General features: G+C 36.1%; 1 long non-coding RNA gene across 1 annotated transcript in view; it reads left to right on the forward strand.

The window, feature by feature from the left end:
- Positions 1 to 892: 892 nt before the first annotated feature.
- Positions 893 to 26,560, forward strand: part of LOC123625003 — a 75,275-nt gene continuing 49,607 nt past the window's right edge. The window contains exons 1-3 of the long non-coding RNA XR_006730332.1: positions 893 to 1,587; positions 20,117 to 20,127; positions 21,663 to 21,667. This is a non-coding gene — a long non-coding RNA (uncharacterized LOC123625003). The remainder of the gene's footprint in view (positions 1,588 to 20,116; positions 20,128 to 21,662; positions 21,668 to 26,560) is intronic.

Here is a 26,560-nt window from a genome sequence, read left to right on the forward strand (position 1 = left end):
ACATGTGGATTATATTTGTTTCTTTTGGGGGGTAATGAACTAAAGAGAATGAAGAAGCCATCGGTAATTTATCCCTTCATTAATGAACAGTTACCTTTTTATATATGTTTGTTTTTGTCCTTTCTTTTTCAAGAGGGATGTTGTCACTTTGGAAGCAATTAGTCTATTATTTTGTAGCTCTGATCTTTTTCCCCTGCACCCGACAGGAAAGAAAGGTGGTGGTTAGGGAATATGTGAGTATTGGGGGAACTTGGGGCGGGGGGAGAAAAGGAATACAGTGAGTTCTTTGTAGATCTTATACATGCACAACATATTAATTGGGGGCTTTTAAAGCTCCCTCAATAGGCTATTTCATTCCTGGCAAAACAGGAGCTGGTTAGCTACTGTTGGTGACTCTTCTAATATTACCTAATTTTATTCTGTTGCTGTTGTTGTTGTCTTTTGTTTTTCCTCAGTTAAGAATGAGAATGTAATGTCACCCCTTCTTTATTGAGTCTCTTCTCTCCTCTATCCTCTTCACTTCCAATTTCCAAACTGTAAAACAACGTTGGCTTAATACTGAATCCTCGTGCACAGTCTAACTGACACAACTTGATTTGGAAATGAGACGCTGTTTTATATTTAAATTATCCCTCCTCCCCCCTTATCCTCCAAAGCTTTGTCTCTGCTATGAATATTCAGATGAGGCATGATGTGATTACACTGTACAATTACCCCTATCTATGGTGGTGGCAGGGGCTGCTAGGGAGACAGAGAGCCAGACAGCCTCCAAGCCAATACGGAGTTTTGTTTTTGGTATTTTTCCTATCTCCTTGGCGCTGTGGCACATGCAGATGTCGCTGTTGTTCTTTATAAAGCCCTAATGATATACAAAAGCATAACTATTTGGTTTGGATGCAAAGCGTCAACCAAATATGTCTTTAAGAGAGGGAGGAGAAAATCCTGACTGAAGGAATGTCCACATAAATTATTTTTATTTAAATGAATTCAGAGGATGGGTGAGGGCAAGTCAGAAGGAGTCACATGGAAAACATGCATAATATTAATATGCATAAAGAATTCTCACTGAGGAGAATCTCCTCACTACAGCTCATGGGACAAACAGGTTCATTAGGAAATAGCTCAGAGCAACTACAGCATTTTGCTATTTCAATTTTTTCCCTTATTTTAAATGAAGAGTCAGACAGATGTGTTTTCTTTGCATGGCAGCATTGAGATAGATCCAGTCTGTGAAATCTGCTGCCCAAATAGCATCTCTAATGGAAACTGGAACTAAGCAAGGGCACGGATATGGAAGGGAGGAGACAAGAGAAAATACGTGAAGAGGAGTATATTCAGAGCCACTGCATGACATTTTGTAGCACAGGAGATTTTCAGAAACAATCTTTGCTGTATTAGTCTCAGATGTGGGCTCCTGATGTAGGGAGCTATCAGGGTTTTCCAAGATGAACACTGAGACAGGCCCTTCTAGTTCTGAGGCCGAGGAAAGCAGCGGCAACTTGGTGTCTGTCCCTCCCCTGTCCCCCCAGCTGTTTACAGCTCAGAAGCCAAAAAGCACAACTACTGCTAATTTGGGGATGCAGTAGAGTATCTCCTGGCCCAGGTATTTGTGAAAGACGGAATTCTTGGTGCTATCATAGTACATGTTGCTAAAGAGCAGATGGAATCGTTCGGGTGCTTAAGAAGGGCTGATAATATTTATGCTGGTTAATTCTCAGGGTGATGATTACTGTGGTTGTCTAACATTTTCAGAATGTTGAAATTACCAGTGTGGATTAGTGCATGTTTACAATGAATAGAGATGGACAAATAATGAATAAGCCTATTGGGTGGATTCAGAACTGATAAAATATTTGGACTATTACTCATAGCCTCAAAGGATTAACAAAAAACCAAATAAAGCAGCAGCAGTCAGAAAAAAAAGAGAGATTTTATCACTTTTCTTGGTCAGGTGGACATAGTTCAAATTACTTTCATAATTACCTAAAGACAGTTTTGATCTGATCTGTACACTGCACAAATCTCTACTTAATGGCACTATGTTACCTGGAACTGGTGTCTCTAATTATAAGCATGTTCTAAAGTCTGCTGCTCTTCACCCATAATCTCCAAAACTTCCATTTATAAATCTCTTTTAACCTCCCCCCAATTTTCAACTGTTACACAATTCTCAACTCTTGTTACAATATACCAAATTATAGAATACATTGAATCTATGATTATTTGGTGAATGGCTATTTAATCTGAATTATTCAGACCTTTAACCTTTTATCCTTTCCATCTTTGCTGCCAGTATTATGCCTGCTAAATTTTGAAACAATATATGGAAAGAATTTAGCACAGTGTCTGCACATAACAGGCACTATATAAATATTAGATTTTATTACTGTATTAGTATTTTGGTGTGTCGGTTAGTATTTGAGGGAAATAAGGAAAAGGAAATAACACTCAATCTTTACTTTTACTACTAGTGATGCAGGTAAAAGGTTTAGTGCAAAAGCATTTAATAGGTATCTATGGTGAATAGACTGAGAATGATCTGTAGTCTAAAGGTCATATTAGTGCATAACAGAATCATGAAAGGGTTCTTTTAAATATGTATGTATAATTCTGAAATTATGATCATGTTGTATGACATCTATAGTCTGATAAGAGAGCTCTATCATGGTTGGTATGGAGGGCTATGGGAAGTGAAACGTGCTCATTACTTAACCACAATGATGAGACAATGCCAACTTTCAGTCTTTTCTAAAAATAAGTTATGCCTTTGAATAGGTAATGTATTAAGTATGTTCGAATATCAATAATTTAAATAATATAGATGTGAAAAAGTCTCCATCCTTCCCCTCTTCTACCTATGAGTTCCTAATCCCACCCCCAAATAAATAATCACTGTTACTGGTTTCTTATTCATCCTTCCAGATATTTATTTATTATGCCCAGATCTCAATAAGATATTAATATATTTTCTCTCCTACTTTTTACAAAATGGCAGTTTTTAAAAAAGATTCCTTAGAATTTCCTGCAAACACAATAAATTCATTCATGAATTGACAGCTTAATGTCTTCGTTTCTAGTAATCATGCTGATTATTTCTTTTTCTTTAACTTGCCTTATCTCATTGGTGAGGACATCTAGTACAATGTTGAATAGAAATGGTGAGTGGTGATAGTGAACATTCTTACTTTGTTTCCAATCTCAGAGGCTTGTTCCAGATCATAGAGGAGAAAGAATTCAGTTTTTCATCACTAAGAATTATGCCTTTATTATGTGGAAGAGGTTTCCTTCTATTCCTAGTGGTCATTAAATTTTGCCAAATGCATTTTCTGCCTCTGTTGAAACAAGTAACAGCTTAAAGCTATTAGCATAGTGAATTACAATGACTGATTTTCATATGTTAAACCAATCTGGCAATCTTGGGACAAACTCCACTTGATCATGATGTATTAATCTTTTCATATATTGAAATATTTGACTTTTTAACATTTTATTAAGGATTTCTGAATCCATGCGTATGAGAGATACTGGTCTATAATTTTTTTGTAATGACTTTGGTATTATTATCAAAGTATTACTGGCATCATAGAATGAGTTGGAGAGTGTCTCTCTCCTCTATACTGTGAAAAAGTTTTTGTAAGATTGCTATTATTTTGTCCTTAAAGGTCGGATAGAATTCACTGGCGAAGCTATGAGGCCTTGAGATTTCTTTCTGAGCAATTTTCAATTATAAATTCAATTTTTAAAAAATGATCTAAGACTATTCAGATTCTTAATTTCTTGTGTTCATTTTGGTAAGCTGTGATTTTCAAGGAATTTGTATATTTCATCTTAGTTATCAAATTGATTGGAATAAAGTTGTTCATAATATCCTATTATCTTTTTTAGTCTGTTAGATGTTCCTTCTTCATTTGTGATATTGGTGATTTGTGGTTTTTTTCTTGATAAGTCTTTTAAAATCTATTTTATTTTGTTTGATTGATTGATTAAGGGCCTTGCTCTGTTGCCTGGGCTAGAGTGCAGTTGCATCATCATAGCTCACTATAACCTCAAACTCCTGGGATCAAGCGATCCTCCTGCCTTGGCCTCCCAAAGTGCTAGGATTACAGGCATGAGCAACCATGCGTGGCCCTAGAATCAATTTTATTAATCTTTTATGAAGAATCAACTTCTGGCTGTTGATTTTCTTTTTATTTATACTATTACTTTTATAATTTACTTTCTTCTGTTTACTTGGGGTTTAATGTGCTCTTCTTTCTTTTAGATTCACAAGACAGAATATTAGATAATTAATTTTACACTTTTCTTCCTTTCTATAGTAATATAGATGTGTAAAGTACTATATTATCCTCTAACAACTGCTTTATTTGCATCCCACACACATTTTTATAGGTTGTGTATTCATTATCATTTAGTGGAGTTTAAAAAAATTTTCCCTTGTCATTTTTTCTTCGACACATGTTATTTAAAAGTATCTTGTTCAATTTTTAATTTCTAATTTAATACCACTGCGTAAAGGGAATATATTCTGTATAATTTCAATTTGAGATGTGTATGTCCCAACATACAGTCTATCTTCTTGAAATTTCATGTGCATTTGACATGAATGCACTCCTGTTCTGCTACTGTTGATTTTCTGTTACACATTTGATTTCTATCTAGTTAATTTCTCTTATTTTTTTTCCTTCTTTCCTTGAGTTTCATTTTCCATTATAATTTCTTGAGAATGTAGTGATATCATTGATTTTCAGCCTCTTTTTCTTTTTAAACAAACATGTACAGGCCATAAATTTTACTTTAAGGACAGCCTTAGATACAACTCCCAGGTTTTCATATGTCATATTTTTATTATCATCTGATTCAAAATACTTTCTGATTTTTACCATAATTTCCTCTTTGGCCTATAGGTTATTTAGAAGTATATGGCTTAAATTCCAAATCTTTTGGGATTCACATAATTTTTAGTTATCTTAGTGTTACTGACTTTTAGCTTTTTGTTATTGCTGTCTTGATCTGTTTGGTTGTAGTGTACTCTGAAGGATTTTAATCTTTTCACTGTTTTGAGACTTGCTTTATGGCAATTTTGGTAAATGTCCACTTGGAAACAATGTATCTTGCCATTATTAGATGCAGTATTCTACATTTAACTAAGTTATATTTGATAACTATGTTTTCTATTTTGTTGCTTTCAAGTTTTCTGTACCCTGTTTTCTAGTTGGATTTTATCTTTTATCCGTTCTGTCAACTTTTGTTTTTTAACAGAATTGAGTCAATTTACATTTAATGTAATTACTTATGTATTTTGAATTATATACATATCACCTTATTATCTGTTTCCTATTCCTGCTGAGTTATGTTTTTTCAGTTCTATTTTTGTATTACTTATGATTAATCAAGTATTTTTCTTGTTCCATTTTTTCTCTATTAGCTTCATAGTAATATGTTGTTTTACTATTAAGTGTTATCCTAAACATTATAATGCATTCCTGACTTACTACAGTCTATTATAGGTTAGTACTTTTCTCACTTCCCAGGCAGTCCTACAACCTTAGATTGGTATCATTTTGTTTACCTCCTCCCATGTTTTGTGTTATTGTTGACATGTATTTTATTCTTCACATTTTAAACCTCACAAGATATTTTCATTTCTCTATTATGCAGTCAAGAGTCATTCAGACTCAACCACATATATACCTTGTGCACTGCTCTTTGTTCATTCTTCCATTTTCATGTTTCCTTCTGAGGTCACTTTTCTTCCACCTAAATAACTCCCTTTGATGTTTCTTTTAGGTCAGGTCTCTTGCTGAAAAATTTTCTGTTTTGTTTATCTATAAAGCTGTGTCATCTTCAGTCTTGAAGGATATTTTCACCGAGTACAGAATCCTAGACTGGCAGTTATTTTCTTTCAGAGTTTAAAAGATGTAATTCAATTGTCTTTTGAAATTCATCATTTCTGTTGAGAAGTCGGCCGTCAGTCAGACTGTTGCTTCTCTGAAGTAATGTCTTTTTTTCCCTTAAGATTTTTCTCTTCATCTTTCATCTTCAGCAGTTTTACCGATGTTCCTAGGTATGATTTTCTTTGTATTTACCCTGCTTGAAATTTCTGTGTCTTGATATTTTTTCTCCCTTTTGGAAATTCTTAGTGCTTATCTGTTTGAACATTACTTCTACTGCAATCTTTCTCTTCCCTGTAGGGGAAATGTAGACATTTTCAATATACCTCACATATATTTTATGCTGTTTATTTTCCAGCCTTTATTTTTTAAGAGATAGGGTCTCACTCTGTCACCCAGGTTGGGGTGTGGTGGTCATAGCTCACTTCTGCCTTGAACTCCTGGGCTCAAGGAATCCTTCTGCCTCAGCCGCCTGAGTAGCTAGGACTACAATCATGTGTCACCACACCTGGCTATTTTAAAAGTTTTTTTGTAGAGATGGTGGTCTCAAGCTCCTGGCCTCAAGCAATCCTCTCACTTCTACCTCCCAAAATGCCAGGACTACAGTTGTGGGCCACTGCACCCAGCTTATTTTCCAGCCTTTTATCTTTTCATGCTTTGGCTTTAATATTTTTTTTTACTTATCTGTCTTACAGTTCAACAATTCCCTCTTCATCTGTTTCCAGTCTGCGGTTAAACCTATTTATAGATGCCTTAATTTCAGTTACTACATATATTTTTCAGTTCTTGAATATTCATATAATTCTTCTTCTGTAAACTGTAGTTCTTTTGTAAAATATTATCATTTTTGAGTTATTTAAGAGCTATAATTGGTAACTCCAACATGTGGTTCACTGTGGATCTATTTCTACTGTCTGCCCTTTTTTTTTTTCTTTTGGTCCTGTGTCTTGCTATTACTTGAGAAGTACTGAATGGATGCCAGATATTGTGTACAAAAAATTTTAGAGACTCTGGAAGGTACTCTCCTCCTTTGAAGAAAATTTACCCTATCATGTGGGAGGCACCAAGGCAAACAAGGGCAGATTACCTCAATCCACTTAAAGAGTGAATTAATTTGAAGCTAGATTATAGTCTTTGTAAGGCTCGGATTGCATCTGGTTTACCTCTTCTTCTAGGTCCCATTTCCCTGACAGACCCTGACCTCCAATTTTTGTCTTCCCAGCACTGTGAGATTGCTGAAACCTCCACTGCGTTTCCAGCAGATTTCTGATCAGCTTCTTAGCCTCTCATTATGGGCAAGGCAAACTGAAATTATGAGATATACTCTTATTATAAAATCTCTCTGAAATAATGTCATCAAAAAAGGAAGTGATGACATTTGTTCTTTGTGAATCTGTACTTATTCCTAGTGATGAAAATTTCCTTTTCTAAGTGTTTACAAAAGTAACTTTTAAATAATTGATTTTAAAAGCACAACTTGATGTTTTTGAAAATTGGGAATAATTTTTCCTGTTATTCAGGCTTTTGGCACCTCTCCCAAACTGCATATTTTCTCAAAAATAGTCTGATTCTGTAAGTTCAACGGCAGATATAGTTCCTCAGGCTCAATTGCAAATTCTCATAGTACCTTTGAAAGCAATATACCTGGGATAGGAGAATTAAATTACAATGATTAGTTGTTCCCTTTTAATCTCCATTCCTAATCTTACGAGTACAATCCCCACTAAGCAATGTTAGTTTTGTCCATTCTTTTCTTGAAGGTCACTCTGTTTGACAGAGAAGACAGAGAAAAAGGATTTGAAGAGTAATTTTCTCTCTCCCTCATCTCTCTTTTAGTAATCTCTTAACAGAACATCAAAATCCTGCAGCAAGTCTCTCCCTTTTACTTTTCTCTAGAAACAACTCCTGAATTCTTGCACTTATATGCCCTTCCATATATCTTTTATATATAATCACTTATTACCTAAATTTAACCAGAGTGATCCCTATGAAATCATATTGCTCTTCTTCACATTTCCCCTCCCTTCTTTCCTGACAATTTATTCTGTTCCTACCAACATACCTACTATGTACGAGACACAGTGAAGCAGACACACACACTCCTGCTTTGGACTGATTGGTTGCAACACAGGCAATGAGCCAATTACAACGCAATGTGATATGTATTAGGTGCAATTTTAGTGTTATTTTGGAGGGCCTCCATTTTTCTTGACTATCTTCCATTTTAGAGATTATGTCCATTAATTTAAATTAATTAAATTTAAATAGTCACATATGGCTAGGGGCTAACTTATTGGACTGGTAACCGATAGGGTATATTTCATATTATGTCCAATATTCTTCTGTCCTGGCTATGTTAGCTTTAAGATTAAATGACTAATTTTTTTAAGTTTTCCATTTTTTTCTACCTCTTTAAGAAGTGTTTATCTGTCAATCAAAATTAGATTCATATAATTAGTTTTTCTATGATTTCTTTCATCTACTGAGGATGCAGACTATTAGCAAGGCAAACCCAAAATCTATCAGAAATTAAAGTTTTAGCAGAATGAGACTTTGAGAATGCATTTAAATAGCTGACACCACATGATCATTATATACTGAATTTGTACTATTATACTTTAAGCATCTCACTCAGGATTCCTAGAAATATACTACCTGTATGACCAAGAAAATTGTATAATAGAATATCCATATTAAGCGATTACTTTTTTTTAAATTTTTCTTTCGACTGCCCCCTTAAGTGATTACTTTTGATCCCTATTTTTATGCTTACTCAGATATTTTCTATCATGTTTCCATCAAATTCTTCCCCCATTGACATTATAGTGTCACTAATGAATGTGGTATGTCTATAGCCAGGAATGTAACCTCATGGAAGAGACTGCAAACAAACTGCCAACTTTGGGATTAACACATGGCTTTTAACAAATTATTACAATGTGCAGATAGACACATACATAATGCATGTATTTCATAACTTTGCATGAAACAGAAATAGTGTTTTTCAGAAGGTTAAAATAAATGGCTAATATACTTAAAGAATGCAGTATAAGGAATTTAGTTTCATGAAGGAAAGGATGTCCTATATTAAGAATTACCAAAGAAGATTTAAAAGCTTACACTGGTCTTTTTTAAAAACATAAAAAATACTGTTTAATAAAATCAGATGTTACCTTATCTGAACACAGATGAGAATAGAAAAATATCATATGGCTTCTCGTGATATCTTCCAAATTTGACTATTGTGCAATATGAGTTTAATGCACACATAAAATATATGAACTGATTTATAGATGGGCACTTAAATTTTTTTCTAATGAAATGTGTCTGGTTGCCCATATTTTAGTGGACATCAGTGTGAAGGAATAATAGCTCGGGTTTTGGATTAACATAGGCCTAGGGATTCTGTAATGTATAGCTCTAATTATGATGATTCCTGGCATCAAAAATAAGTTGGAAGCTTTCACATGATGTCTTTTTGGCAATATTTCAAGAGATTATGGGTGTCAGTCAACATTATTTAAGAATGCTACCCTTTAAAAACTTTAATACTAAAAAATTTAAGATTCAAACAGATAATTAGGGAATTAGTCACATTACAAACCAACTCTTTACTTTGTTATAGGCTTCAACTAGAATTAATAAGCTCCTTTGTGCATTTAAAATAGTATTATGTTTAAAAATTTTTATAAAATTAATTACAATTTTTCAGGAAACCTTTTATCACACAGAGCAAGACATACCTGTATTTGGGATAAAAATGCCACAACTATTAACAGGGTTATAATAAATGTGCTTCAAACTCATTAGCATTACTATAATTATACCTTACATTTGTCTAGGACTTTACAATGTACAAAGCACTTTCACAAATACTGTTTCTTTTAAAAGAAAGGCATCATAAGAACAGGAACTGATACTAATTTTTTTTCTATGAATAGTGACACTTTTAAAATGGAGATAGAAACCATGCCTATCATGTTATAATAAAAAACAACACATTTTTGCTGAGCTTCTCAAAAGGCTACATGGCAAAGCACAGACTTTGGAATCAACAGGACCTATGTTAGAATTCTAGTTTTATTTACTTATTAGCTATGTGACTTTGAACAAGCTCTTTAACTTGTCTGTGCATCATTTTCCTCATCTGTGAATTGGGAATTCTGACCCTGAAAAGTGAGATTAAATGAAAAAAAATTTACATATCCTGAAGGAATACCTAGTATATAGTAAGAACTCAATCAATATCATCACGACAATAATGTTACTATTACTAAGCTGTTCTATTCTTTTTCATTAACCTTCATAATATTTCAATAAAACTTAATATATAAAGTAAATAATTAGATATGAGATAATGACTAATCTTATATCATAGATCAAGTCAGGAAGAGAGAGAAAGGTAGAGGTAGAAGTACGTTTCAGGAGCAAATGAGACAGCACAACGCGGGGAAATGGAACTCATTAGGAAAACCCTAGGATACATCTGAGCTGGTTTAAGTTTATGATGTTTAAACAAGGCAGAAAGTTATACTAAAGACATCACTAGCAATTTTGTTTTAAGAAGAGTAAAATGGAAGCATATTTCTAATGTGAATGTTGAATGAAAGAAAATGGAACAATATATGTGAAATAAGGAATAAAATCATATAAAGTAGGGCAGGGTGGAGGGAACATGAGGCTGGAATACTTTAACTTGTATAAGAAAATTAGCTCACTTACTGAGCATATAGATTATAAGAACAAGGATAAAAGATTGACCTGAACAGTTTGGCATTAAAAAAACCCCTCTCTGCTCCAGAATAAAAGACCCTAATGAATCTCCTCACAAATGTGTGCTATCGGTTAACCAAGGAGCCTCAATTTAAAGTATTTATTGTTTAAAGTAAACATCACTATTATTACATAAATAACTGAAATTATATGGCCTACTTACATAAATTAATACCATCTTTACATTAACAACATTCACTGATTTTATCTTGTTGTTCTTTAGATAGAGTAGAACATTTAGATAGAAAATTAATATTATTTGAAAGCCTATTCAGATACTGCACGTTTGGTTCCAGACAACTGCAATAAAGCAAATACCACAGTAAGTGAGTCACATGAATTTTCTGGTTTTCCAGCGCATTTAATAAATGTTATGTTTATACTATATTGTAGTCTATTAAGTATACAACAGCATTATGTCTAAAATAATGTACATGCCTAAATTCAAAATACTTTGTTGCTAAAAAATGCTAATGATCATCTGAGCCTTCAGTGATTCATAATCTTTTTGCGGGTGGAAGGTCTCACCTTGAGGTTGATGGCTGCTGACTGATCAGGTGGTGGATGCGGAAGGTTGGGGTGGCTGTGACAATTTCTTAAAATAAGACAACAATGAAGTTTGCCATACTGATTGACTCTTTCTTTCACAAAAGATTTCTCTATAGAATGTGATATTATTTGAGAGCATTTTGCCCACAGTAGAATTTCTTTCAAAATTGGAGTCAATTCTCTCACACCCTGCCACTGCTTTATCAACTCAATTTATGTAATATCCTAAAACATTTGTAGTCATTTCAATGATGTTCACAGCAGATACCATCTCAGGGTGGACCAGATTCCATCTCAAGAAATCACTTTCTTTGCTCATTCATAAGAAGCAACTCCTCATCCATTCAAGTTTTGTCATGAGATTGTAGCAATTCAGTCCCATTCTCAGGTTTCACTTATAATTCTAGTTCTCTTGCTATTTCTGCTGCCACATCTATAGTTACTTCTTCCACTGAAGTTTTGAACTCCTCAAAGTCATCCAAGAGGGTTGGAAACAACTTCCAACTCCTGTTCATATTGATATTTTGACCTCTTACTACCATGAGTCACAAATGTTCTTAATGGCATCTAGAATGGTGAATACTTTCTAGAGGGGTTTGAATTTATTTTGCCCAGATCTGTCAGAGGAATCATTACCTATGGCAGTTATAACCTTACAAAATGTGTTTCCTACATAATAAGACTTAGAAGTTGAAATGACTCCTTGATCCATGGGCTGCAGAAAGGATGCTGCATTAGCAGGCATGAAAAAAACATTAATCTTCTTGTATATCACATCAGAGCTCTTGGATGACCAGGTGCATTGTCAATAAGCAGTAATATTTTGAAATGTATCTTTTTTTTTCTGAGCAGGAGGTCTCAACAGTGAGCTTAAAATATTCAGTAAACCATGCAATAAACAGATGTGCTGTCATCCAGGCTTTGTTGTGCCATTTATAGAGCATAAGTAGAGTAGATTTAGCATAATTCTTAAGGGCCTCAGGATTTTTGGAATGGCAAATAAGCATTGGCTTCAACTTAAAGTCATCAGCTGCATTAGTCCCTAACAAGAGAGTCAGCCTGTTCTTTGAAGCTTGGAAACCAGGCACTGACTTCTCTCTAGCTATGAAAGTCCTAGATGGCATCTTCTTCCAATAAAAGGATGTTTTGTCTACATGGAAAACCTGTTGTTTAGTGTAGCCACCTTTATCAATGATCTTAGCTAGATCTTCTGGATAACTTGCTGCAGTTTCTACATCAGCATTTGCTGTTTCACCTTGCACTTTTATGTTATGGAAATGGCTTCTTTCCTTAAACCTTATGAATCAACCTCTGCTAGCTTCAAATTTTTCTTTTGCAGCTTCCTTACCTCTCTCAGCCTTCAAAGAATTGAACAGAGTTAGGGCCTTATTCTGGATTAGGCTTTGGCTTAAGGGAATGTTATGGCTAGTTTGACCTATCCAGACCAATAAAACTGTCTCCGTATCAGCAACAAGGTTGGTTTGTTTTATTATTATTCATGTGTTCACTGGAATAGCAGTTTTAATTTCCTTCAAGATCTTTTCCTTTGCACTCACAACTTGGCCAAGTGTTTGGAGCAAGAGGTCTAGTTTTTGAGCTATCTTGGCTTTTGACATGCCTTCCTCACTAAGCTTAATCATTTCTAGTTTTTAATTTAAAGTAAGAGATGTGTGACTCTTCCTTTCATGTGAGCACTTAGAGGCCATTGTAGGGTTATTGATTGGCCTAATATCAATATTGTTGGGTCTCAAGGAATAGGGAGGCCTGAGGAAAGGGAAAGATATAGGGGAATGGCCAGTGGGTGGAGCAGTAAGAACATATGCAATATTTATCAATTAAGTTTGCCATCTTATTTAGACATGGTTTACAGTGCCCCCAAACAATTACAAGAGTAAAATTAAGGATCACTGATTACAGATCACCATAATAGATATAATAATAAAGAAAAAGTTTGAAATATTTTGAGAATTACCAAAATGTGACACAAAGTTAGCACATGCTATTGGAAAAACGTCACCAACACACTTGCTTGACAAACAGTTGCCACAAACTTTCAATTTGTAAAAAAACACAATCTGTAAGCACAATAAAGCAACATACAATAAAACAAGGTATGCCTATATATGCCAGGTGTTTATATAAACTGTGTAATTTCTATGCTCATATTATAGATAACAAACACTAGGTGATAAACTTAAATTAATAGCTAATAGAAATGGAAGTAGCATATAAATCAAGACTTTTTAACTTGTAAACAAATGTTCTACCCACACTCTCCCCATGCTTTTTCCAAGATCAAATGTACCTGGTTAATTGTAGCACTGAAGAAATGTTATTTCTTCTGGATTCTCCAATTCTTACTCCCTGCCCTCCCAAGGGAGTTCACAATGTGTAGGGTTTCACAAATTATATTGAAATATCATGAAAAAATAACGGTAGCTTGCTTGAAAACATCCTAACAACTGCGCAGGACACACTATAAGGGCTCAGTAAACGTCTGCCTTATCCAATTTTAAAAATGAGTCATTAAATATTAAAAAATCATTTCACAACACAGAAATCAAATCAGCCAACATTCAAAAATAAAGTACATAATTTTAAAGAAGATAGGAACACTAAGGTGTTGGTATACTATCCCTGACTATCTTTTATGTCTTCTCTAGACAAAGGATGTTAGAGCAAGGAGGGAACCATATTTGCTCATTGTAAACATTTAGTCTAGAGATTTAAAGGCTGTTTTGCACACCAGGTCTGTAGAGAGACAGGTGATTGCTCTCTGCCACAATTCCAAAGTCCATCTTCTTTACCTCATCAATTTGCAGCTTGGTAGGGGTGAGATGAGGAAGGAATTATATTGTACTCCCAGAAGCAAGGGGCTATTTTCCTGCCTGTCATTCTACCAACCTCCCAGAATAAATTGCTACTTAGAAAAAGGAAAGTCAAACATTTATGAAACATATTGCTATTTAGAAAAAAATAAGAATTGTTTTGCAAATAGTAGCACTATTAAAAGAGGGGAGAGAGAATAGCATCAGTCATTTTATATTACATATAAGCAGTTTATTAAAGAATTAAATATTTATAGACTATAAAGCAAGGCAGGCGATGAGTCGCAAACAGCTTGCTGAGAAGTACATTATAAAACAATGAGTCTGTCAGTGATTGATAAAGAATGGAGAGTGCAAATGCTTTATAAAATCCCTAAGTTAGCTATGAATTTCCAGACTAGCAGGATAGGACAAAGTGGCCAGCGATGTCACACCAACAGAAGCTGATGTATGTGCCAAAGCCTTCAGTGAACAAAAGTATACTTCTCTTTGATCCTTCTACCTCCATCTATTATAAAGGAAAGAATTTTGCAAAGCGCAGAGAATGCAAGGGCTTTATGGATGCTTACTTGCAAGTTAATAGAAGTTAGATCTAGAATACTCAAATAACTCACTTTATTTTCTTCTGACTTTTTTCTTACTAGATAAAAACGTCTTTATCATTTCAATGAAAGATATCCCTCCCTTCCTTTCAGAATCATATACATTAGAGATCAGGTCATCTAATCTAATTCCATCAGTTTAGAGAGAAAGCAACTGGGATTTAAAGGTGTAAAGTGATTGATCCAAGTTCACACAGCTAGTTAATAACAGAATCAAGATTAAAACTTGGGTCTCTCATCTCCTATATCAATATTCTTTCCATAGTATCACCTTCTTTCCCCAATCCCTTTTGAAAATTAAAATTATGAGCTCTTTCTATCCATAATCATTCCTCAGTTAGAAATTGTGAGCTCTTTCTCTTGTAAAATTGTATTTCAATCCAGTGTAGAAGATGGTTTTAAGAGAATAAAAGCTTTAAGTGGATAAAACTTTAGTCTATGTATTCTCTGAGAGAAACAGAGACTATAATCTGCCTATCTTTAGTTGTTCTAGAATCTGAGGTAATAGGATACTATTAATGAAACATTGGCTCTTTCTTGAGGAAACTGATGATATGGCTTTCTTTATACACTAACTAGCTTGGAAGATGAATTATTTTTCATTCTTTATGAGAATGACTGGCCAAGACCTAAAAGTATTCATAATTTTAAATGCTGGAGGAAGTTATCTATCCTTGACTTTGTGAAAGTCATAAGTTTCTATGTGTTCTGGATACACTAATTTGGAATCTATCTCTTTCTATTCCCTGCCTTCAAATATAAACAGTCATTTGGTTTCTACAAAACTGAGCTTGAAGTTCTACTTGCAGATCGGACAGAGACACATTGTGAGTCAAATAAAAATAATGACTCAAATCCTTTGTACCTGTTCAGAAGCTAAAGCACTAAGTAGGTTTGTATGTAAAAATCAAACCACTGATGCCCCGGCCCATCACTCCACCAATTTTTAAGTAATATCTGAATTTCTATGAAATTATATCCAACACAGAAAATCCATTTGATTACATTAGATGCTTTCTTTTTTTAAACAATACTCTTTATTGAGGTATGATTGATATATTAATATAAGAAGATGCACAATTTTAATGTATGCATCTCAATGAGTTTCAGGATAAGTATATACCTGAGAAACCATCACCACCAAGGCCAGAAACACATCCATGACTTCCCAAAGTTCCCACCCACCCACTTTACTATTATTATTATTATCGATTGTGTGTGTGTATGTGTGTGTGTGTGTGGTGAGAACACTTGACATAAAACCTATCCTCCTAGCAAATTTTAGATGGTTAACTATACACACAGGCACTATGCTGTATGATCGCCAGAATTTACTTATCTTGTATAAATGAAACTTTGTACCCTTTAGCCATCACCTCCCCATTTCCCCCTCTTCCCAGCCCTGGCAACCACCATTCTATTCTCTGCTTCTATAAGTTCAACTTTTTTAGATTCCGTACATAAGTAAGATTACACAGTATTTGTCCTTCTGTGACTGGCTTATTTCACTTAGCCTAATGCAATCTAAGTCTATCCATGTTATCACAAATGACAGGATTTCCTTTTATTTAAAAGATGAATAATATTCCCTTGTATGTATATGCCACAATTTCTTTATCTATTCATCTGTTGATGGACATTTAGATTGTTTCCATATCCTGACTATTGTGAATAATGCTTTAACAAACATGGAAGTGCAAATATCTCTTGGGGACAGATTTCATTTCCTTTAGATATACACCCTGAAGTAGGATTGCTGGATCATATGATAGTTCTAATTTTAAGTTTTTGAGAGGCTTCCATGCTATTTCCCGTAACAGCTGTACCAATTTACATTTTCACGAATATACAAGTGTTCCCTTTTCTTCATATCCTTACAAACACTTGTTATCCCTTGTCTTTTTGATAATAGTCATCTTAATATCTATAAGGTAATTATCTCATTAAGGTTTTGGCTTGCATTTTCCTGATGACTAGTGATGTTGAGCATTTTTTCATATACCTACTGCCATTTGTATATCTTCTTTCAAGAAATGCTTCTCCAGGTCCTTTGCCCATTTTTAAATCAGGTTAATTTCTGATTTTTGCTATCCACTTGTACAAACTCCTTGTGTATTTTGGATATTAACCCTTTATCAGATATATGGTTTGCAAATATTTTCTTCCAATCCATAGGTTGCACCTTTTAATTTTATTGATTGTTTACTTTGCTGTGCGGAAGGTTTTTTAGTTTGGTGTAGTCCCACTTGTTTATTTTTGCTTTTGTTGCCTGTGCTTTTGGCGCCATATCCAAATAATCATTGCCAAGACCAGTTTCAGGGAGATTTTACCCCATGTTATCTTCTAGGAGTGTTATGGTTTCAGGTATTACGTTTTCTTTTTCTTTTTAAATCATTTTCAGTTGATTTTTGTGTATGATGTAGTATACAGGTCCAATTTCATTCTTTTTCTTGTGGATATCCAGTTTTCCTAACACCGTTTTTTGAACAGAATCCTTTCCCCATTGTGTATTCCTGGTGCCCTTATTAAAAATTAGTTAACTGTATATGTGTGGGTTTATTTTTGGGCTCTTGTTTCTATTCCATTGTATATGTGCCTGTTTTTATGCCATTAATATTCTGTTTTGATTACTGTAGCTTTGTAATATAATTTAAAATCAGGAAGTGTGATGCCTCCAGCTTTCTTCTTGTTGCCCAGCGTTGCTTTGACTACTTGCGGCTTTTTTTGCTTCCACATGAATTTTGGAATTTTTTATTTCTGTGAGAAAATGCCATGGAATTTTCATAGAGATTGCATTGAACTTATAGATTGCTTTGGGTAGTATAGATATTTTAACAATATGAATTCTTCCAATGCATGAACAGAGGACACTTTTCCATCTATTTGTGTCATCTTCAATTTCTTTCATCAGCTTTTCATAGCTGTCAGTATAGAGCTCTTTTACCTTCTTGGTTAAATTTATACCTAAGTATTTTATTCTTTTTGATGTTACCATAACTGGAATTGTTTTCTTAATTTTTTTTAGATAGTTTGTTGTTAGTGATAGGAACACAACTGATACTGTATCCTGCAAACTCAATTCATGTATTAGATCTAACAATTTTTTTTGGTAGGTAGAGTCTTTAGGGTTTTCTTTACATAAGATCAAGTCAGATGACTTGTTTTGTTGATTGTTTTCAAAGAGAGACAGTTTTTCTTCTCTATTTCTGATCTGGATTTTTTTTTGGCCTTATTGCTCTGGCTAGGACTTCAGGGACTGTGTGAAATAGAAGTGGTGAGAGTGGGCATCCTGGTCTTGTTCCTGATAGTAGAGGAAAAACCTTCAGCCTTCACCACTGTATCTAGTTTCCTGAGGTCTAAAATTAGGCCGTTTATTTGTGATCTTTCTTTATTCTTAATGTAGGACATTTATTGCTATAAACTTCCCTGTTAGAAATGCTGCTTCACCTACATTTTTGTATGTTGTGTTACCACTTTTGTTTGTCTCAAGATATTTTTTGACTTCCCTTTTGAGTTCTTCTTGAGCCTTTGGTTGTCCAGCAGTGTACTGCTTACCTTTCACATATATGTGAATTTTCCCGTTTTCCTCCTGTTTCTATTAATACTTTTATACATTTGTGGTCAGAGGATACTTGATATGATTTCAATCTTCTTAAATTGTTTAAGATTTGTTTTGTGACCTACATATGATCTATCCTTGACAATGTTCCAAGTGTACTTGAGAAGAATGAAGAATGGGTATTTTGCTGCTAATGGATGGAAATGTTCTGTACGTCTGTTAGATCCATTTGTTCAAGTCTACCATTCCTTATTGATTTTCTGTCTAGATGATCTATCTATTGTTGAAAGTGGAGTATTGAAGTCCCCTACTATTATTAAATTGTTGTCTACTTTTCCCTTTGACTCTGTTAATATTTGCTATTTTTAGGTGCTCCAAAATTGAATGCATATAAATTTACAAATGTTATATCTCCTCTTGATGAACTGACTCCTTTACCATTTTCTAGAGACATTATTTTTTATGACAGATAGCCACCCTGCTCTCTTTTGGTTACTTCTGCAACATTACAGCATTAGAATTTTCTAATTTGACTATATATTTATCTTTATCACTGAGCCTTACACCTTCATATGTTTTCATGATTGTAATAGTATCCTTTCATTTCAACTTGAAGAACTTCCTTTAGCATTTCTTGTAACTGCCTTACGAGTGAAAAACTAGACCTCAGCTTTTGTTTGTCTGCAAAAGTCTTTATCTCTCCCTTATTTCTGAAGGATAGCTTTGTCAGGAATGTTTTTGGTTGGCAGGTTTTTTTCTTTCAACACTTTGAATATACCATCCCATTTCTAGTCTGTAACGTTTCTACTGAGAAATCTGCTGTCAGTCTTACCAAGAGTTCCTTGTATGTAACAAGTCACCTTTCCCTTTTTGCTTTCAAAATTCTCTTTGTCTTTGAATTTTGATAATTTGATTTTAATGTGCCTTAGTGAAGACCTACTTACACTCAACCTATTTGGAGTTCTTCGGGCTTCATGTACCTGGATGCTTATTTCCTTCTTCATATTTGGGAATTTTCTGTCATTGTATCTTTTAAAAAGTTTTTACCTTTCTCTGCTATTTCTGGGTACTCCATAACGTATATATTGTCCCACCTGATGGTGTCCCATAAGTCCTGTATGCTTTTTTCATCTTTTTCACTCTTTTTTCTTTTTTTTCTTCTGACTGGGTAATTTCAAATGAGTTCTCTTTGAGTTCACTGATTCTTCTGCTTGATTGAGTCTGCTGTTGCAGCTCTTCCTTGAATTTTCCAGTTCAAACTTTTATTATACAGCTCTAGAATTTGTTTGGTTTTTTCTTATGGTTTCTATCTCTTTGTTGAACTCCTAATTTTGTTCAAGCATTGTTTTTCCCTAATTTCATTTCACTATTTGTGCTCTCTTGTAGCTCACTGAGCTTCTTTAAAATGATTATTTTGGATTTATCATCAGTCCCTTTATAGATCTCGATTTCTTTTGGTCTAGCCAGTGGAGCTTTATTTCGTTTCTTTAGTGGTACTGTATTTCCTTGAATCTTCATGTTCCTTGAAGACTTGTGTTGCTGTTGTTACATATGATGAAGCAGTCAATTCCTCCAGTCTTTACTGACTGCCTTCAAGGGATAAACCTTCACCAGTGAGCCCAGGTAGAGCTTCTGAGGGTTTCTCAGACTTTTACTATTGATGCATCTGCTCCACTCCTCTTGTTCCCTCTTACCGGGGAAGTCTTAGTATTGTGTACTTTCTTTTAATCCTGCAAAACCAGGCCTGGTGCTGAAACCCTCGTTTATTTTCCCTAGGGCAGTGCCCTAAAACGTTTAAGGCTGTGTGCCTTCTCACAAACCAGTAGAGGTGAGGTGGCTGCTAAGATATGCACCTGCTGTTAAGATCCATGTGCTGTCTGTGAGAGCTTGCATAGGCCATGCAACATGCATGAGGTGCCACTGATGTGGGGGGAGGGGAATGCAGTTCTATTAATAGCAGCACACAACAGCTTGTTGGGAGGGTATGTGGGAAAGCTGTCTTGAAGGATTTTCAGGTAGGTCTCTTGGTAGAGTCCACGAGCCAGTTAACCAGATCTGTGGCTGGATGCTGAGAACTGCATGCCAGTTGCTGTGAGTTCCTGTTCCTTTTCCCTGTTCCTAGCTGTCCCTAGATGATTCAGCCATGCAGAAACCCTTGGTGTTATGGGTACGGCAAGATGAAGTGAGATTATTGGGCAGCATCCTGCAAGGCTGAGTAACCCAAGCTCTCACTTTGCTCTCATTTTCCCCCATGGGAGAAACTGTGGGCCAAGGGAGCCTCTTTTGACACCAAGCTATGCTACTTTGGGGAGGAGTGACATGGGTAAAATCAAACTGCTCTTCTTACCTTCTTCAGTGTATCCACTCTCAGATTTTTTTGCTCCACCAGTGTGCTGAACCTCTCAGCTGACTTCCACAAAGATATTCTCACCCATGGGTGGTTATGCAAATTGGTGCTTCTATGGGGTATAAGAGAACTGCCTCTCTGTCATCTTGCCGGTGTCACACACCCTAGATGATTTCTCTGTAGAGCAAGATTCCAAGGCTTCTTCATGAGAAAGAAAAACTCAACCATTTTTGGTATATAAGTTCCCTCATTCCCCCAATTCTTATCAATACAAAGAAATAGTTACTTGCATATCAAAAATAAACACTGGTCGGAGGAGAGATGGCGGAGTGGTGGTGACCTCCTGGATTCGTGCACCTGGAGAGGAAGGCATGGATCTCAGTCTGCCACGTTAGAGGATCGCTCCCCAACAAGAACAGTGGTGTGAACCCATGGAGAATCAGCGTGGGACACAGAGAGCAAGAAAAGACTGAGGTGAACGGGAAATCAGATCGTGAAAATCTGGAGAGTGCAGGACGGACAATAGAGAGGGGAGCATGGGATGGCTGTACCCGCCTCACCAGCGAGTGAGGTAGGTTCAGCCCCACAGAAAAGCGGCTTGTTTCCCCACTGACCTACACACCCACTCAATTAGGGATCTGCCTAAAGTCGGTGCAGAATCACAGTGGGAGACGTGGGGCTCTGTGGAGAGGAGTCAATAGCAGGAGGCATTTTGGACCCCAGAGCTCTGTGGGCGGACTGCAACTGGGAGAGGGTTTGTGCTAGGCTGCAGCGAAAGACACCTGGGGGACGCTGAACTGTCTCCTTTACGTGGGCGGCTGGGCTCCCTCAATCCCTGGCTCCTCTGGCCCCTGCCAGACCCTGAACATTCGCCCCCAGTGCCAGCGATCTGCGGGCGGGCAGCCGCCATTGTCAGGGTCCACAGCCTAGCCGCTGTGGAACAATTGGGAACTGGGCGGCTCCCTGGGCAGCTCCCTCCCCTGGTCTGTGGACCCCCACTAGGAGCTCCACCTTTGCGTGAACACTGAGTGCTTCCCCAGTCGCGAGAGAGTGGAGTGTGGACGTTGTGGACATTGGGGTGGGGCGGACCATCTCCCCTGGGAGCTGCAGCAGCCAGGGTGCTGGGTGAGCGAGGGCACCGCCCCCTCCCCCTAGCCACTGTCTTTCGTGCAGAGAGAGGCAGAAACCACCTTGGGAGAGGAAGAGGCAAGGAAAAAGTCGCTTTCCGTCTGCAATTAGAACAGCCCAGTGACTTGACTCTCAAACCGGTTTTGGGTCAAATTAATTCTCTGGGGCTGGACCCAAAAGGAGCAGTCCCCCAGCTGAGGTAGCAAAATCCTAAACAACACGTGAAGGGCTTCCCCTAGTAACAGAGGAGGCAGCTTACCTGGGCTGCTACACAGCCTAAGATCAGTGCACATGGCACTGCCTCTATCCAGACTAAAGCTGAAAGAGAGACCTAACGATTGATCCAGATGGGAAGGGCTCAGCAAAAGAACTCTGGGAGTATAAAGAATCAAGCTGAAATCTTGCCCTCAAAGAGGATTACTAGTTCTCTACCAATTGACACAAACCAGATTCAAAATAGCAACATGTCACAGGAAGAATTTCAAACATGGATCATAAATAAGCTGAATATTATGCAAGAAATAAATGGATAACCAACACAAAGAAACCACAAAAAAGATCCAGGACTTGGAAGAAAAATTCACTAAAGAAATCAAAATATTGAAGAAAAATCAAACTGAACTCCTGGAAATGAAGAATTTATTCAGGGAGCTACGAAACACAGTGGAAAGTCTCAAGAGCAGGGTAGATCAAACAGAAGAAAGAATCTCAGAGATCAAACATAACACTTTCCAATTAAATAAGTCAGTCACAGAGATAGAGCAAAGAAATAAGAGAAAAGACCAGAGTCTACAAGAAATGTGGGATTATGTGAAGAAGCCTAATGTGAGAGTTATCGGCATTCCTGAGGGTGAAGAAGACAATAAGCAAGGGTTGGATAAGCTATTTGAAGATATAATTGAGGTAAATTTCCCAGGCCTTGCCAAAACTCTGGATATACAGGTTCAAGAAGCTCAAAGAACCCCTGGGAGATTCATACCAACTAGGAAGACACCACGACATGCAGTTATCAGACTGACCAAAATATCCACTAAAGAGGCCCTTCTTTGAGCTGTAAGGAGAAAGAAACAAGTAACATACAAAGGAAAGTCCATCCAAATCAGGCCAGATTTCTCAGCTGAAACCTTACAAGCAAGAAGAGATTGGGGCCCCATTCTCACTCTTCTGAAACAGAATAATGCCCAGCCTAGAATCTTATACCCAGCTAAGCTCAGTTTTATATATAAAGGTGAAATTAAGACATTCTCAGATAAACAAAAACTCAGAGAATTCACCAAGACAAGACCAGCTCTCCAAGAAGTACTCAAAACAGAATTACACACGGACCAGCACAAGAAAGACCCACGAATGTAAAACTACTCAAGAGATAAAGATAAAAACCCAGTTATCACAATGGCTGAAGAGAGAAAACAGAACAATGAAATTCAACCCAACATGAGGAACAGAAACTTGTCTCACTTATCAGTTCTCTCATTTAAAGTGAATGGATTGAATTCCCCACTCAAGAGACATAGATTGGCCCAATGGTTAAAAAAATACAAGCTAAGTATCTGCTGTCTTCAGGAAACTCATCTAATCTGCAAGGATACATTTAGACTGAAAATAAAAGGGTGGAAATCGATATTTCAAGCAAATGGAAGCCAAAAGAAAGCTGGCGTGGCGGTTTTAATCTCCGATAACTTAGTTTTTAAATCAACAAAAGTAATGAAAGACAAAGATGGTTACTATATACTGGTGAAGGGTACAATTCAACAAGAAGACATAACTATACTTAATATATATGCACCCAACTTAGGTGCACCCAGATTCATAAAGCAAACCCTACTTGATATGAACCAAACAATAGATAACAACACTTTAATAGTCGAAGACTTTAACACGCCGCTGACAGTACAGGACAGATCCTCCAAACAAAAAATAAACAAAGAAATAATGGACTTAAATAGAATGCTAGAACAAATGGGCCTGACTGACATCTACAGGATATTCTACCCAAAATCCACTGAATATACTTTCTTCTCATCAGCTCATGGGACATTCTGCAAGACTGACCATATCCTAGGACATAAAGCATGTCTTAAAAAATTAAAAAAAATAGAAATTATACCATGCATCTTCTCAGATCACAGTGGAATAAAAGTAATAATGAACCCTAACAGAAATTCTCATTCCTACTCAAAGTCATGGAAACTAAATAACCTTCTCCTGAACGATTATTTTATAAATGAAGAAATCAAGACAAAAATCAAAAGATTCTTTGAATTAAACGACACAGGAGACACAACTTATCAAAATCTGTGGGGCACAGCTAAAACAGTTCTGAGAGGAAAATTTATTTCCATAAATGCCTATATCAAAAAGACAGAAAACTTACAAACAGACAATCTAATGAATAGACTTAAAGAGCTGGAGAAGGAAGAACAGACCAACCCCAAACCCAGCAGAAGGAGAGAAGTTATTAAGATCAAATCAGAACTAAATGAAAAGGACAACAAACAAACCATAAGGAAGATTAATAAAACAAAAAGTTGGTTCTTTGAAAAAATAAACAAAATAGACACACCTCTGGTTAGACTAACCAAGAGCAGAAAAGAAAAAACTCTAATAACCTTCATCAGGAACATGAAAGGAGAAATCACAACTGATGCCACAGAGATACCTGATATTATCTATGAATTCTACAAAAATCTTTATGCACATAAATTGGAAAATGTGGAGGAAATGGACAAATTTTTAGAAACACACAGACTTCCCAGGCTCAACCAGGAAGAAATAGAATTCCTGAATAGACCAATATCTAGATCTGAAATCGACACAGCAATAAAAAACCTTCCCAAAAAGAAAAGCCCTGGACCAGATGGGTTCACACCTGAATTTTACCATACCTACAAAGAAGAACTGATGCCCATCTTACATAAACTATTTTCCAACATCAAGAAGGATGGAATTCTCCCCAATACATTTTACCAAGCCAACATAATTTTGATACCAAAACCAGGAAAGGATGCAACAAAAAAAGAAAACTACAGACCAATATCCCTCATGAATATAGATGCAAAAATTCTCAATAAAATCCTAGCAAATCGAATCCAAGTACTTATCAAAAAAATAATCCATCACGACCAAGTGGGCTTCATCCCAGAGATGCAGGGATGGTTTAACATATGCAAATCTATAAATGTAATTCACCACATAAATAGAAGCAAAAATAAAGATCATATGATCCTCTCAATAGATGCAGAAAAAGCATTTGACAAAATTCAGCACCCTTTTATGATAAGAACACTTAACAAAATAGGCATAGATGGGGCCTCTCTAAAAACGATACAAGTCATATATGACAAACCCACAGCCAACATCATACTGAATGGGGAAAAACTGAAAGCATTCCCACTTCAAACTGGAACCAGACAAGGCTGCCCACTGTCCCCATTACTTTTCAACATAGTATTGGAAGTCCTTGCGAGAGCTATCAGGCAAGAGAGCAGAATCAAGGGAGTCCAAATAGGGAAAGAAGAGATCAAACTTTCACTCTTTGCTGATGATATGATGTTATATCTAGAAAACCCCAGGGATTCAACCAAGAGACTCCTGGAATTGATCAATGAATTCAGTAAAGTCTCAAGATACAAAATCAATACACACAAATCAGAGGCATTCATATATGCCAATAACAGTCAAACGGAGAACCAAATTAAGGACTCAATACACTTCAAAATAGCAACAAAGAAAATAAAATACCTAGGAATATATTTAACTAAGGAGGTAAAGGACCTCTATGGGGAGAACTATGAAACACTGAGGAAGGAAATCGCAGAGAATGTAAATAGGTAGAAAACCATACCATGCTCGTGGATTGGAAGAATCAACATTGTTACAACGTCTATACTGCTCAAAGTTATCTACAGATTCAATGCAATCCCTATTAAATTACCAACATCATTTTTCACAGATATAGAAAAAATAATTTTACGCTTTGTATGGAACCAGAGAAGACCCCATTTAGCAAAAGCAATTTTAAGCAACAAAAACAAAATGGGAGGTATTAATTTGCCAGACTTCAATCTATACTACAAGGCTGTGATTATTAAAACTGCTTGGTATTGGCACAAGTGCAGGGACACAGACCAGTGGAACAGAACAGAAAATCCAAATATAAAACCATCCTCATATAGCCATCTAATCTTTGACAAAGCAGACAAAAACATACTCTGGGAAAAGATTCCTTATTTAATAAATGGTGCTGGGAAAACTGGATAGCCACATGTAGAAGACTAGAACAGGACCCACAGCTTTCACCTCTCACAAAAATCAAATCATGGTGGATAACAGACTTAAACCTTAGGTGGGAAACTATTATAATTCTAGAAGAAAATGTAGGAAAGACTCTTATAGACATTGGCCTAGGCAAAGAATTTATGAAGAAGACCCCTAAGGCAATCACAGCAACAACATGGGACCTGATCAAATTAAAAAGCTTCTGCACAGCCAAAGAAACAGTCATGAGAGTAAACAGACAACCTACAGAACGGGAAAAAATTCTCACATACTACACATCAGATAAAGGACTGATAACGAGAATCTATTTAGAACTCAGGAAAATCAGTAAGAAAAAATCGAACAACCCTATCAAAAAGTGGGCAAAGGACATGAATAGAAATTTTTCAAAAGAAGATATAAAAATGGGTAACAAACATATGAAAAAATGTTCAACATCTCTAATCATCAGGGAAATGCAAATCAAAACCACAATGAGGGCCGGGTGCAGTGGCTCACGCCTGTAATCCTAGCCCTCTGAGAGGCCGAGGAGGGTGGATCGCTCGAGGTCAGGAGTTCGAGACCAGCCTGAGTGAGACCCCGTCTCTACTAAAAATAGAAAGAAA

This window comes from Lemur catta, chromosome 20 (assembly GCF_020740605.2).
Source record: "Lemur catta isolate mLemCat1 chromosome 20, mLemCat1.pri, whole genome shotgun sequence".
NCBI classification, from domain to species: Eukaryota; Metazoa; Chordata; class Mammalia; order Primates; family Lemuridae; genus Lemur; species Lemur catta.